This window comes from Rhinolophus sinicus, linkage group LG17 (genome assembly GCF_036562045.2).
Source record: "Rhinolophus sinicus isolate RSC01 linkage group LG17, ASM3656204v1, whole genome shotgun sequence".
NCBI classification, from domain to species: Eukaryota; Metazoa; Chordata; class Mammalia; order Chiroptera; family Rhinolophidae; genus Rhinolophus; species Rhinolophus sinicus.
This window is the reverse complement of record NC_133766.1, coordinates 6,308,898-6,321,502: the sequence shown is the minus strand read 5'-3', so window position 1 is coordinate 6,321,502 and position 12,605 is coordinate 6,308,898. Positions and strand designations below refer to the sequence as shown.

Here is a 12,605-nt window from a genome sequence, read left to right as displayed (position 1 = left end):
CACTATATTAATACAAATTTCACTGGATTCAACAAATTATATAATTTTAAGTTTAGAAGTTTAAATATATGTAATCTAAAAGTCAACATGTCTTATTTAATCTTATTTATGTTAATTCACAACACCCTGAAAAATGTTACCATTACATAACAATAACATAGCAATAACTTAAACAGCAAAATCAGGAAAAAAAGAGCTTAATTCACTAGCTAAAATTCTTACAGAATTAATTTGGGAATAAAATCCAAAATATCTTTTTTTTCCCTTACTTAATAACCTAGTATTTTTCTTCTAAATAGACTCAGTCTCAGGAGATAAATTATTCTCTGTATCTTCCTATACGTTTAGACTAACTGGGTAGTTTAAAGAATATAAACGGCTTCTCTTAGATTAGTTTTTATTGTAAACACTTCAGTGTTTTCTTCAAAGCTGCTCTTCTGCTAAATGTTTCTGTTTAATTATATTGTTAAAATGAATTTTGGGAAGCCCTTCCATTTCCAACTTATGTTTAACTGAAATATTGATGAAATTAATGTAACCTAAAAGTCGTATTTTTTAAAGGGAAACTTGAACGGGCTTTACCAACTGAGGTACAACTATTAATAGTTCAAAGAAATTATATTATCTAGGTTGCTAGGTTGTAATGGAAGTTGGGTTACTAGCTTCACCTAAACAAGGGAGATTGGCATGTTTGCCTAGCAACAGCCGCTAAAACCTTCTGTTGTGGAAGGTTCCCTAGGAGTGAGAAGGGAGGGGGAGGAAAAGCAGGAACAGATTAATTTGTTTTTCCTAGCAGGGGATTGAGGCTTGGCTGTTTGAGGGAGATAGCCCTTAGGTTAGCCCACACTAGCCCGATCCCTCTGTGATAGCTAGAAATTTACTCTTTGTAGGACTGGGATTACTAACTAGTAGGTTGAAGAGGTTACTGATGTAGTCCCACTTCGAAGGCGGTAATTTCCAATCAATAGGAAGACATCAATAGGTCTAAAAAGAAGCTGAACTCTCAGGTACAAGAGGGTGTTGGCAGCTAAAAAAAACTCTTCCCTCCTCAGAGTTTAGGAAGGTGTGTGATATGTTATTTACAAATAATAAAAACACTACCTGTCATAGTGATTGGATTTACCACGATAAAGGCAAAAGCGTCTCTAAATATAGTACGTTACTCTCCTTGGTATTGGTGATGTATGCAGTGAACAAAGGACAAGAAAGCAAAAATCTCTGCTCTTGGTCAAGACCTGAGGCAAAAAAGGGGGATGACGATGCAGAGGACTATTAACTGGGTGATTATTTGAGGACAATCTCCCTCCTCTATACCAGACGACTCATTTTGAAATTAGGACTGCATGGTATGAAAGGATTCCATTCCTCTCCCTTCTTAAAAGCAAGGGTTTGGCCACACCGCGTTGTCTTGCAGGGGTCTCCCATTACCCCAAGTCAAAATGGCTTCTTCTCCTTGAAGAAACTTTCAGTAATTACGAGGTTAGCGCTTAGATGCAGGCGCTCTTCTAGGGGCCAGGTTTTCCTGTCCTCCCCCCAGAGGGCTCTCACGGTGCACACAGGCCTGGAGAGACGTTTGGGGGCAGGGAGCGTACTGGCCTTCGGGCTGTTTCACCCAGTTGGGAGGCTGGACTCGTTCGGGACTCTGTGAGAGGGGTGACTTGGGCAAAGCTGGTGTGATGGAGAACCCGGATACAAAGAGTTAAGAACAAATTCTTCTGGGGGGTGTGAGGGGAGATATGGAAAAGAAACAAGAGTGGAGGGACAGGACTGAGAAAGTCAAGGGGGCTGGTAGATGGTGGTAGTGCGGGATTGGATGGAAATGCCAGCAATTTTGCAATTCACCTTCACCGTCTGGCCACCTGCCCGCTGGGCGCAGAGGCGTTGGTGGGGGCTGGGCCGGGCAGACGGATGGACCAGTTCTTCGGCTCAGGGCGTGGGTGCGCTCGGGTCCCGGCGGTGAGCGTCGCCAGCCTCGCTCTCGGCGTCGGGGGCCGGTGACTCAGAGCTTTCCTCCTTAGCCCGGCCCGGCCCGGCCCCGCCCCTCCGATCGCCCCGCCCCCGGAAGGAGGGGCCTCGCCCTGATCTCCGCCCCAGTCTCCGGGGCGGGCCGGAGCCCGAGGAAGAGGAAGGGGACGAGGACAACGAGCGACCGGGCGGCGAAGGAGGAGGAGGAGGAGGAGGAGGAGGAAGGGGAGGCCGACCAACAAGATGGCCCCTGCTGCCGGAGCAGCCTCAGCAGCAGCAGGTGGGAGGCCGGAGGCGGCGCTGGCAGTGACGGCCGTGGCCGTGGCCCGGCGGCCTGGGACAGAGTCAGAGTCGACGGTGGTAGCGGCGGCGGCGGCGGCTGCCGCGGCGGTGGCGACGGCCGCGGGGACTCGGAGCTGAGAGGAGCTGCTGCTCGGACCAGCGCGGTGAGCGAGCGGCGGCGGCGTGGGGAGCGGGGCGGCGCGGCCCGGCCTCGGTCGGGAACAATAGGCAGCGGCGGCGGGGAAGGGGCTGTCCTCGCCTGCCCTCCGCTCCTCGGCGGCCGCGTCCGCCCGCCCGCCCGCCGGGCCTCAGGCCCCGCCGGCGGCCGAGGGGCTTGTCAGTGGCCGGCGGCCTTCAGGCCTCAGGCCTCCGCGTGCCGCCTGGAGGGCCTGCCGGGGTGGGGAGGCCGGCCGTGGGGAGGTGCGGACGCCGCCCTGGACGAGGGGAGGGCGAGCGCGGCTTCGGCCGGAGGCTTGGGGCCGGCAGGCTGCCCAGCTCCTCTGTGACTCTGAGGGCCCGGGCCGGGAGGCCTCTGCGCCCCGGAAACGCTTTTGGACCCTCAGCTTGTGGGGTGGGGGAGGTGAAGGCGTCTGTAAACAGGCGCCGCCTCTGCCTCCCTCCCCCTCAGGGCAGCTCCTTTCCCCAACCCCTTAGGCGCTCCCCTTCCCCGGAGGAATGGGTTTTACGACGTCTGTTTCCCTGGAGATGGAACGATATAGTCTTTCTTCCTGGCGGCGATAGGCACATTGTGTATGCAGGTGTCTTTTTTAAAAAATATGTAAGTGCAGAAACAACAAATGCAAGGTAAAAGGTGATTAGCGATGAAGGATGGAGAGGGATGGACGTCTATCTACGGGACGTTCCTCTTTAAACACCTCCCTGGGCATCAGTTCTCTCTAAACATCACTTATGCCCACGTCCCGGGTGAGAGTGGAACAAGGACGCTTTTGGAGCAGTCATCATAACTCTTGACATCCCAGAATAGTCCATGAAACTGGAAACAAAGCCATTTACTGGCAACGCAAAGACAGATTGTAATGTTTGAATAGAACTTTTCTCCAAACGAACCGTTTTGAATTATTAATGTGCCGCATAAGACACAACAACAGCTCGCAACGGACCTCGTGGAGCATTTCTTCAGGAGACAGACGCGGTTCATCTGCAGGCTAGAAGTTCTTGTGTCCTGTCTCATGTTCTTATTTTGTCTTTCAGTAATTTGCCCGAAAATTATGCAAGACCAGCCCTGTCCTCTGAGTTTGAAATTTGGTTTCTGAAGCAGATTTGATAAGGTTTCAAAACTTGATTATATTACAATTTTCAAAAACTGGAAACAACTGTTGTTGTTTTGAATGTTTAAGCTTGTCAAGAGACAGCTGTTCATTATATTTGCCCTACTGTAGTGGTATCTGAAACTTCAACAATTACTATTTCTCCTTAACTTAGTTTTTCAAAGGCACCTACCACGTCCATTTACAAATGATGGGGGGAAAATAATTTAAATTTCTTTTATTCCAGTTTCTACCTAGGTGTGCAGAAATTTATATTAATGTTGTTTGGATGCATCCAAGTAGATTGCTCCACTATTTAACATTCAATTGCATAGTCCTTCTAGTTTGTGTTCTTAAAAAGGAAGATTGACCTGTGCAGAGAAGATGCCAGTTAATATCTTTCACCTGTGTTTAGGGTAAATTTCTCATTGGAATTGCCTATGTCGTAATTCAAAGCATTTTCAGGTTACAGTATATGAAGTTTAATGAGTCCTTAGGTCTTCCACAAGAGTTGACAGTAAATAGACTAGCAATTGAATAAACACGGTGGTTGAACTATCTCATTGTTTAGGAGTAAAGTATAGTGGATGAATATGAATGGCTTTCCTTTTATGCATAGATGTGTCAATGTTTTGACTAAGTGAAGGAAAGAACAACTTTCACATGGCTCTTGTTTATGTGAATTTTCTGGGCATAAGTTTCAGAAAGGACACCTTTCTCTAAGTGCTCAAATCCATGATTTTTTTAAGGCCAAGTTTTGTTAGATCAATACAGAATGCAAGTGAAGTCTATATTGCAACAGATTCTGAAATTTATCTGTGACCCTAACATTGCAACAATTGTAGTAACTTATGAATTTGTAAATTGTAAGTCATTAGGGTGCTTTGTTATGGAAAAAAAATCTCTTGTATTATATTATAATCATAAGTTATCATTTGCCTCAGGCCTAATACCATTTTTCTAAAAACAAAGCTTTAAGTGTTAGGTTTTGTGTTTGAAAGTAGATGTTGACGCAACAATTTATGGGTTGAGTCTGGGTCCCTATAGCTGTTTAACATTGAAAAAGTTCTTAGAGAATTCTGTTTTTGTGTCAAAACTGTTCTAAGATGTGATCCCTCAATTTTCATATCATCATTATCAGTGTTTATTCTGATTATTTCAGTTCAGATTTTCTCAAGTAGTGTTTAAGAATTTCCTTCTAAGAAGTTTTGGTACGATAACTTAGGAATCAGATTTGCATTTACTTGATAATATTGAAAGTTAATAAATGTTTGATTCATTTCAAAAGATTTGAAAGTTGTTTTGTTTTTGTTTTGTTTTTTTGTCCATAAAAATATTAGTTTTTCGAAGTATATTTGTTGAATGAGTAAAATGTTCCCATTTAATTCTCCTAGTTAGGCTATAACGTTGGTGGTATCGTTCTCATTTTGTGTATGAAGAATGTGAGGCTAGGAGAAGCTAAGTAAATAGCAAAAAGGCCACACAGTAATTAATAGGTAAAAGAGCTTACTCAAACCCAGGTCCTGTGACAGATTAGATGCTTCACTACTGCTACCATATGTTTCAAGGTTAAACTTTGAAGCATCTAACGTATTGTCATATTCCTTGTTCTGACCATGAACTATGTCTTGTAATCCTGTATTTGCCTTTAGCCCTAATATCCGTTCAAGTATCATTATTTGTACCCTGCCAAATATTCACTTACAAGTTTGAGAAAATATTTATTCATGTGAATTACGAAGGAAACACTTATTTTTGCTTTTAGCAGATCTAAATACTATGAATATAGAAACTCATACCATTTATATACGACAGATTTGTACTATTACTATAATTGTTTCATGGCTTTAATTATGTAAGCAGTTACTAAGTTGTGCCTTTGAAATACTTTATGAGAATTTAAAAATGATGTTAGTAATATTCAGTGATATTAAAGTTGGGTCAGCTAGCATTTGAAATTCTTCAGTTACATTTTTTAAAGTCATAAACCATTTAGAATTCGGCAGCATGTTTTTAATCTCTAGATCATAGGGCTTGAAATGGAGCTTGATAGGATCTAATCAGGCTACTCGTGCATATATCTTGAAAGTGGTTGGCATCCAATAAGATGAAGAATAAGCTGATAAATGATCCTTGTTTGGTGGACACCTTGGAGCAACATGTTCCTTGGCAGGGTGTACTGACCTGGTTTAACTTCGGCCCCGTCAGTGCTCCGGTAGTTCAAGTATTCCTTGGGGTTGGATTCCAGTGGATTTAAATTCTCAGACTGGCCTGCATCAAAATAGTCACAGTAGATTTTGAAATCAGCCTGTTCTGTAGGCTCCTCTTTAAGGTCTCCTCTCTTTTGTTTAATTCTGGAGTCTAGGCTGGATTTGGACTGGCCCCAGAGGTTATGACATAATGTCAATTTTGTCAGGCATTTATACAAAGGAATTTTTCTCACACCAAAGTTTCTTAAGGTAAATTCTATACATTTTCAAGTGCGAAGTTTACTAATCTGAATTAATGTTGCCCTGCATCCCTAAGACAGCTTTAGCATATTTGTTTATATCCATATTGGTCAGACGTGTGCCTGTTTACTTATATGATATTAGACACTTCTTACCAGTTCACGGTGTTTTCCTGCTTGGTTCAGGAAAAGAATTCTAGTACAGATTTTGAGTTTACCTTACATGCACAGTGAAGCTGACTGAAATTGCATTCTGTCTTAGAGGAATAAATGTTTTAAGGTTCATTTGTATTTTTCTTTGAAATTATTTACAAATGTATGTCTGAGCAATATTCTTTTGATGTTTGTCAAGCATTTTAGCACTGATGTCAGCACACTCATTATTGAGCATATATGGTAATAATTTAACTTGTAATTCATTTTAGCTCAAAATCTCTAAGATCTAAATAGCATTTGCACATGGTAATGTTTTTGAAGAGTCCTAAAGAGGTCAATTTTATGTGTGTATCTTAACATAAATTTTTTTCATTGAGATTCAATTCACATAACATAAAATGAATCATTTTAAAATAAACAGTTCAATGGCAGTACGTTCACAATTTTTTGTTTTGCAACTACCACCTCTAATCCCATAACATTTTATCACCCCAAAAGGAAACTGTGCGCATTAAACTCCCCATTCCCTCTCCCCCTAGTCCCGGGGCAACCGCCATTCTAATTTCTGTCTCTGAATTTAACAACATTATTGTGAGGCAAGACCGAGGAAGAGTGCTATGTATAATTGAAATTGCAGAACAAAACTTTGGGGTATGATTGTTAGGAATCAAAAACCACCTCATTCTTTGCATGCTTCTCTAAGCACAGTAGGCACACTGCCAGGGACTCTTGATGGGAGAAAAGTTGGAAGACACAGCAATTTGCAGTTTTAGTTTTGATCACTCCAAAGAAGTTGTACTCTCAGACTCATTTGTATTTCCTCATTGGGTTGAGAGAATTAACAAAATTTCATTGTTACATACAAATGTGAGCAACTAATATTTAGTCTATCTACAATTTGTTTGCCTTTTGGTCTTAATATATACAGAAGCAACGTGGAATATTAACAGACTTCTTTGGACTTATTTGAGGTTATCTTGGGAAACGATTGTTAGATTGAAACTGTGAATCTTATGAATAACTTTATGACTCTTTTGTTTGGCTAATCTCTGAGAATATTTAGAGTTATGATTTACCTGACACTGCTTTTAATCCCTTGTTAAATAAATCTTAGAAACCTTGGTCGTGGCCTCCTATCTGACTCCCTCCAAAAACATAGACAATGTTACAGAAGCAATTGGTTTGAGCCTTTTTAATTGTTTTAGTTGTTTGAGGGAGAAAAATTTTTTTTTTTCTTTCTGGAATAATGTATAATAAAATTGGGCTTTTGTGAAAGTAGAATTGCTTTTAAATTTGAACTTTCAATTTTGAGCTTTGAAAATATCCTTAAATTTAAATTGATACTTCCCTAACTAAACTGAAATCTTAAAATTTATGGTGAGAAGTGAGATACAGATTTCATGTTATGAGTAAAGATTTGTAGTAAGTTACAGGAGAGCTAAGTGGAGAAGAATTTAAATTTTGATATTAATCTCCCCTCTTTTAGGGAAAGTTTAATAAATTTAGTAGTAAGGACAACTTAGAGTGATGAGAAAGAATTATATAAAAATATTTAGAACTCAATGCAGTAAAATTCTGCTTTTTTTTTTAATAGTGACTTTTCCCCCAGGAAAATATAACTGTAAATATATTTCTGTGTTTTTATGTATACCTTATTAAGTTTTGATAGTAATACATTTTGGAAAGCTAGTGACTAATCGTAAAAATAACATTTAAATGGGAGATGTCTAGAAATCTATGCTTGGAAATATGGTTTAGTGGAAGATTTGTAAATAGGATCTTATGTTTTTAGCTTTATTATAGAACAGTATTTCATCTATCCAGGTTCCAGTTTAGAATAAGAAGTAGACAAAACGACCTTTAATTGTCGCAAAATTAATGAACTAAATCATCTGCACAAAGGCATTGGCTTAGAAGTGCTCTTGCTTTGTACGTAATTCTGTGCAGTTTGATGATATGTTTTCTAATCCACAGCAGATTAAAAGGTACAAATTAGATGTGGGAGTACAGTCACTGTTGGTGAGATGGACAGCAAGGGAGGTAACAGGAAAGAAAACCACATTAGCTTGGGGCCATTTAATGTAAGGACAACACCTCATTAGACTCTGAGTATATCGTCAATTAATTAATTGTATTGTGCTATATCACTTATTCAAAAGGTTTAGAGAAGAAGAAGAAAGAAAAAGATCACTCCAGAAATTAGAAGTTCCTGATAATAAATTCATTCTGGGAAAATTAAGTTACGTTTGTAATTTTGGGAATCACAAAAATATGTACAGAGTATATTAGAACATAAACTTTGGAGTCAAATCTAGCTAGGTTCTCATCTTTTATCCCTTAAGTTTTATGATTCTTCATCTCTAAAAACAAATGGTAATACCTTCCTTTAAAGATTGTTTTGAAATTTAAATGAGGTGTAGTATACGTTTAATATAGTACCTGACATCTAGTACCCATTCAGTAAATGTTGTTTTGCTCCTTAAATTCTGTTTAACAAAAATGATTTAGAAAGAGATTCATCTAGAATATTTGAAAAAGTTGTGCTGTAAAATGTTAGTATTCAAGCCACATACAAGCTTTGTATAGTTTACGATGAACTGTGTTGTACCTTCGGGTGGTGGTCGGAAGTGAAATACCATTCTAATTTTCTTCCCACATTAGTCTTTCATTAATATGGACCCGTGCTGTTAAAATACAGATTACTAGCTAACTACATGTGGCTACTTAAATTTAAAATTTTTGATGGACTATATTTTTAGAGTAGTTCTAGGTCTATAGAAAAATTAGGCTGAAAGTACGGAGTTTCCATATACACCTTCTCACAGTTACCTTTGTTAACATCTTATATTAGTGTGGTACGTTTGTTATAACTGATGAACCAATATTGATAGATTATTATTAACTATAGTCCATGGTTTATATTAGGGTTCCCTCTTTGTGTTGTACACTTGTATGGGCAAGATTGTCTTCTTTCACTTAGCAATGTATGTTTAAGTTTCCTCCATGTCTTCGTGGCTTGATAGTGCATTTTACTGCTAAATAATATTCCATTGTACTTCATGTGGATAAATTTAACTTTTAATTAATTAAAACCAAATAAAATTTAAAATTTAGTTCCTCAGTTGCACTAGCCACATTTCAAGAGCTCAATAGCCATATGTGGCCAGTGGCTACTATATTGGAGAACATAGATGGAGAACTCCATCATCTCAGAAAATTCTGTTGAATAGCGCTGATACAAGCTGTTCCCCCAAGGTCCGGTTCTTCATGTATATTCACTCTCACAGAGAATTTACCTATTTACACGGCCTCAAGTTGTCCTCAAGCCTACATTGTCAATGCTTTGTTGCTTAGTCTGTTGGCAGCCCTAAACTTTACATAATTTAAATTCCTTTACTCCCCCAAAGACCCAGCCTTTCCAAATATTGTCCATCATAGTAAGGTTTCCTCAGTTTCCTATCAGAACATCATCTTTTACTGCACTCTTCTTTGTTCCTAAAATCTGGAGTCATGGTTTTCTTTCTTGCTCTAAACATTTTGATTATTTATCAAAGGTATAAAGATCTCTCAGAGCAAATAAATGATAACGTTGAGATTAGAATCTAGATCTCCCTATTTCTGTTCTCTCTTGGGGTCCCCACAAGTTGGGGTTGCTTTTACAATCACTTTTGAAGTTACAGTTGCTTTTAAAGTGGTTACCGGGGGCTATTTGATTATGTACTATGTAATTTAAAATATACTAACCGAAAGTATAGAGGCTGTTGCTACAAATTTAGTAAATAATGGTGTATTCTTTAAACATTTAGAATCTTAAATGAAGAAATTTATATTTAGCATATTTTTCTCTATAATTCATTTATGATGAAATTTCCTTTCCTCCATGTATTATCCATTTTAGATAATAAAAATTAATTGACAGTACTAATATGAATTGGCTGGTAATGATTAGAATTTGAACATTACTGGCACCAAAATTCTCTGTTGGCACTGATTTACATTTGGATTCTATTCAAAATACATTTTGATCTGTTAAATCCAAATTGCTTACCACATGAACTTGTATTTTTCTAAATTCGTTATGTTAAAGTTTCCAAAGCTTGAAAAATGGAGAGCCTCATGTCAGTTTCCTTTGCTTTTTGAGGTAGTCTGTACCTCTACTTTGCTGAAAATAGCCACGGTCTTGATTTGACCGTCTCTATATACAGGCTATGCTTGCTCAAAAGTCCATTTTAGGAGTACTATTCGGCGGTAAGAAAAGATGAAATAGGACCATTTGTGACAACATGGATGGATCTTGAGATTATTATGCTAAGCGAAATAAGTCAGACGGAAAAAGCAGAGAACCATGTTATTTCACTGATATGTGGTATATAAACCAAAAACAACAAAAGAACAAGACAAACAAATGAGAAACAAAAACGGGGATCAACTATATGGTGATGGAAGGAGAACTGACTCTGGGTGGTGAACACACAGTGGGATTTATAGATGATGTAATACAGAATTGTATACCTGAAATCTATGTAACTTTACTAACAGTTGTCACCCAATAAACTTTAATTAAAATAAAAAATAAATTTTAAAAAAGTCCATTTTATTAGAGACATTCTGTTAAAGAGTTTAGTCTTCCATATTTAATTACTGTCCTTTAAAAAAAACCACCTGGATTTTAATCTTCATTTTGAAATGTTTTGCCTGTAATTACTGCTCTTAAAACTCATGTTTTATATGTCAATTTTTACATTAATTACCCCATTGATAGCAGTTTTTGAACTATTTTGATTTAAACTGTCACTCTGCTTGAATCTAGCCTCTTTATTAAAAACTTGAAAAAATACATGTAACTATTTAGAAAAATTGAGTTATAGGTTCTTTGGATTGACTCCATTGATCTGCATCAGTTTTTTCAGAAATGTCATTTTGTTATGTACGTCTGCAGTTAATGAAAACCTGCTCATAAAGGCACAAAAGGTCCTTTCAATTTATTCTCTTTCTACCATATTTCCCCGAAAATAAGACCTAGCAGGACCATCAGCTTTAATGCATCTTTTGGAGAAGAAATTAATATGAGACCCAGTATTGTATTATGTTATATAATATTATATAATACAATACCAGGTCTTACATAAAAACAAGACCGGGTCTTATATAACATAATACAAGACCGGGTCTTATATTAATTTTTACTCCAAAAGACACATTAGAGCTGATGGTCCAGCTAGGTCTTATTTTTGGGGAAACACGGTACCACTATTTTTTTTAAATGTTGGCTTATTGGAATAAAATCCCTAGAATAGAAAACGTGAGATGTAACTCTCTTTAAATGCATTTAAGAGTAACTTAGACTAGCACAAAGCCTTGAACAGGTGATAATCTTATGAAAGCATTACTGAATATTAAAGTGGTAGCACCTGTTCCCCTAACAATTGGCATTCATTAATTCACTGTACTCAGATGTTAAGATAAAACTTGAAGCATCCTGTTAAGTGCATAATGACAAAATGGTGAGTGAGGCGGAGGGGAAAGAAGGGGGAACAATTCCGTCAGGATCTCCACATTTGAGAGAGATTTCAGGTTCAGTTATTGATCATTTTTATTATCTTTTTGTTTTTAAAGACTTTATTTTTTAGAACACTTTTGGATTCGTAGCAGACTTGAGAAGAAGGTACTGAAATTTCCCATATACCCCCTGCACGCACAGGTGCACAGCCTCCCCCATTATCAACATCCCCACCAGAGGGACATTTTACAACTGATGAACCTATGTTGACACTTAAAAGTCGATAGTTTACATTAGAACTCACTCTTCGTGGTGTACATTTTGTGGGTTTGGACAAATGTATAATGACATTTGATAATTGATAATCCATCATTATAGTGTCATACAGAATATTTCATTGCTCTAAAAATCCTCTGTGCTCCGCCTATTCATCCTGTCTCACCATAGCTCCTAGCAACCACTGATCTTTTTTATTGTTTCCATAGTTTTGCCTTTTCCAGAATGTCCAAGAGTTGGAATTGCTAAAAAGAAACTTGCACGGCCAAAAGCTTTTCTAAAAGAAAGGGTCTATTGAGCTACATACTAGCCAGAAAAGGACTAGGTCCTGGGGCATGCAATCTAAATCACCAGCAGCAGGGCTGGATGGAGAAGACAGCGTGTCCACCATCCTGGGATTGACCAGCAGTTTGGGGAAGAAAAATCTAAGTTGTTTTGAAAGAATTACATAGGCTACAGATAAAGGGGATGGGAGAAGGTGAAGTGGGGCTGGTTCTGGGGTAGGTGTGTAGTCCGTACGGAAGAAGAGTTTGCTCTTGAGGATTGGTGGTGGGCAATAGTCTGCACAGTTCACACGTAAGCAAGATGCAGTGGCTGCTGGTGGTTGGCTGTTCAGTCTCTAGATAATTGTGGAAATATATACCCCTCTTTGGGTTGTTTCCCAATTTTGTAGAGCTTTTTAGGAAAAAATGCTATGAACATTTTTGTA

The 12,605-nt window shown here is 38.7% G+C and overlaps 1 protein-coding gene and 1 long non-coding RNA gene across 4 annotated transcripts in view; one reads left to right on the top strand and one right to left on the bottom strand.

The window, feature by feature from the left end:
- LOC141569324 (uncharacterized) overlaps window positions 1–1,989 on the bottom strand; it is a 44,317-nt gene extending 42,328 nt beyond the window's left edge. The window contains exon 1 of the long non-coding RNA XR_012492844.1: window positions 1,843–1,989. This is a non-coding gene — a long non-coding RNA (uncharacterized LOC141569324). The remainder of the gene's footprint in view (window positions 1–1,842) is intronic.
- Window positions 1,990–2,114: 125 nt separating this feature from the next.
- The window catches only part of RC3H1 (ring finger and CCCH-type domains 1), a 61,520-nt gene continuing 51,029 nt past the window's right edge, over window positions 2,115–12,605 (top strand). For 2 of the 3 annotated variants that reach the window (XM_019725730.2, XM_019725570.2), the window contains exon 1: window positions 2,115–2,411. The gene's annotated coding sequence lies outside the window, so the exon portion shown is untranslated. The remainder of the gene's footprint in view (window positions 2,412–12,605) is intronic. The other variant, XM_019725644.2, reaches the window with a different exon arrangement.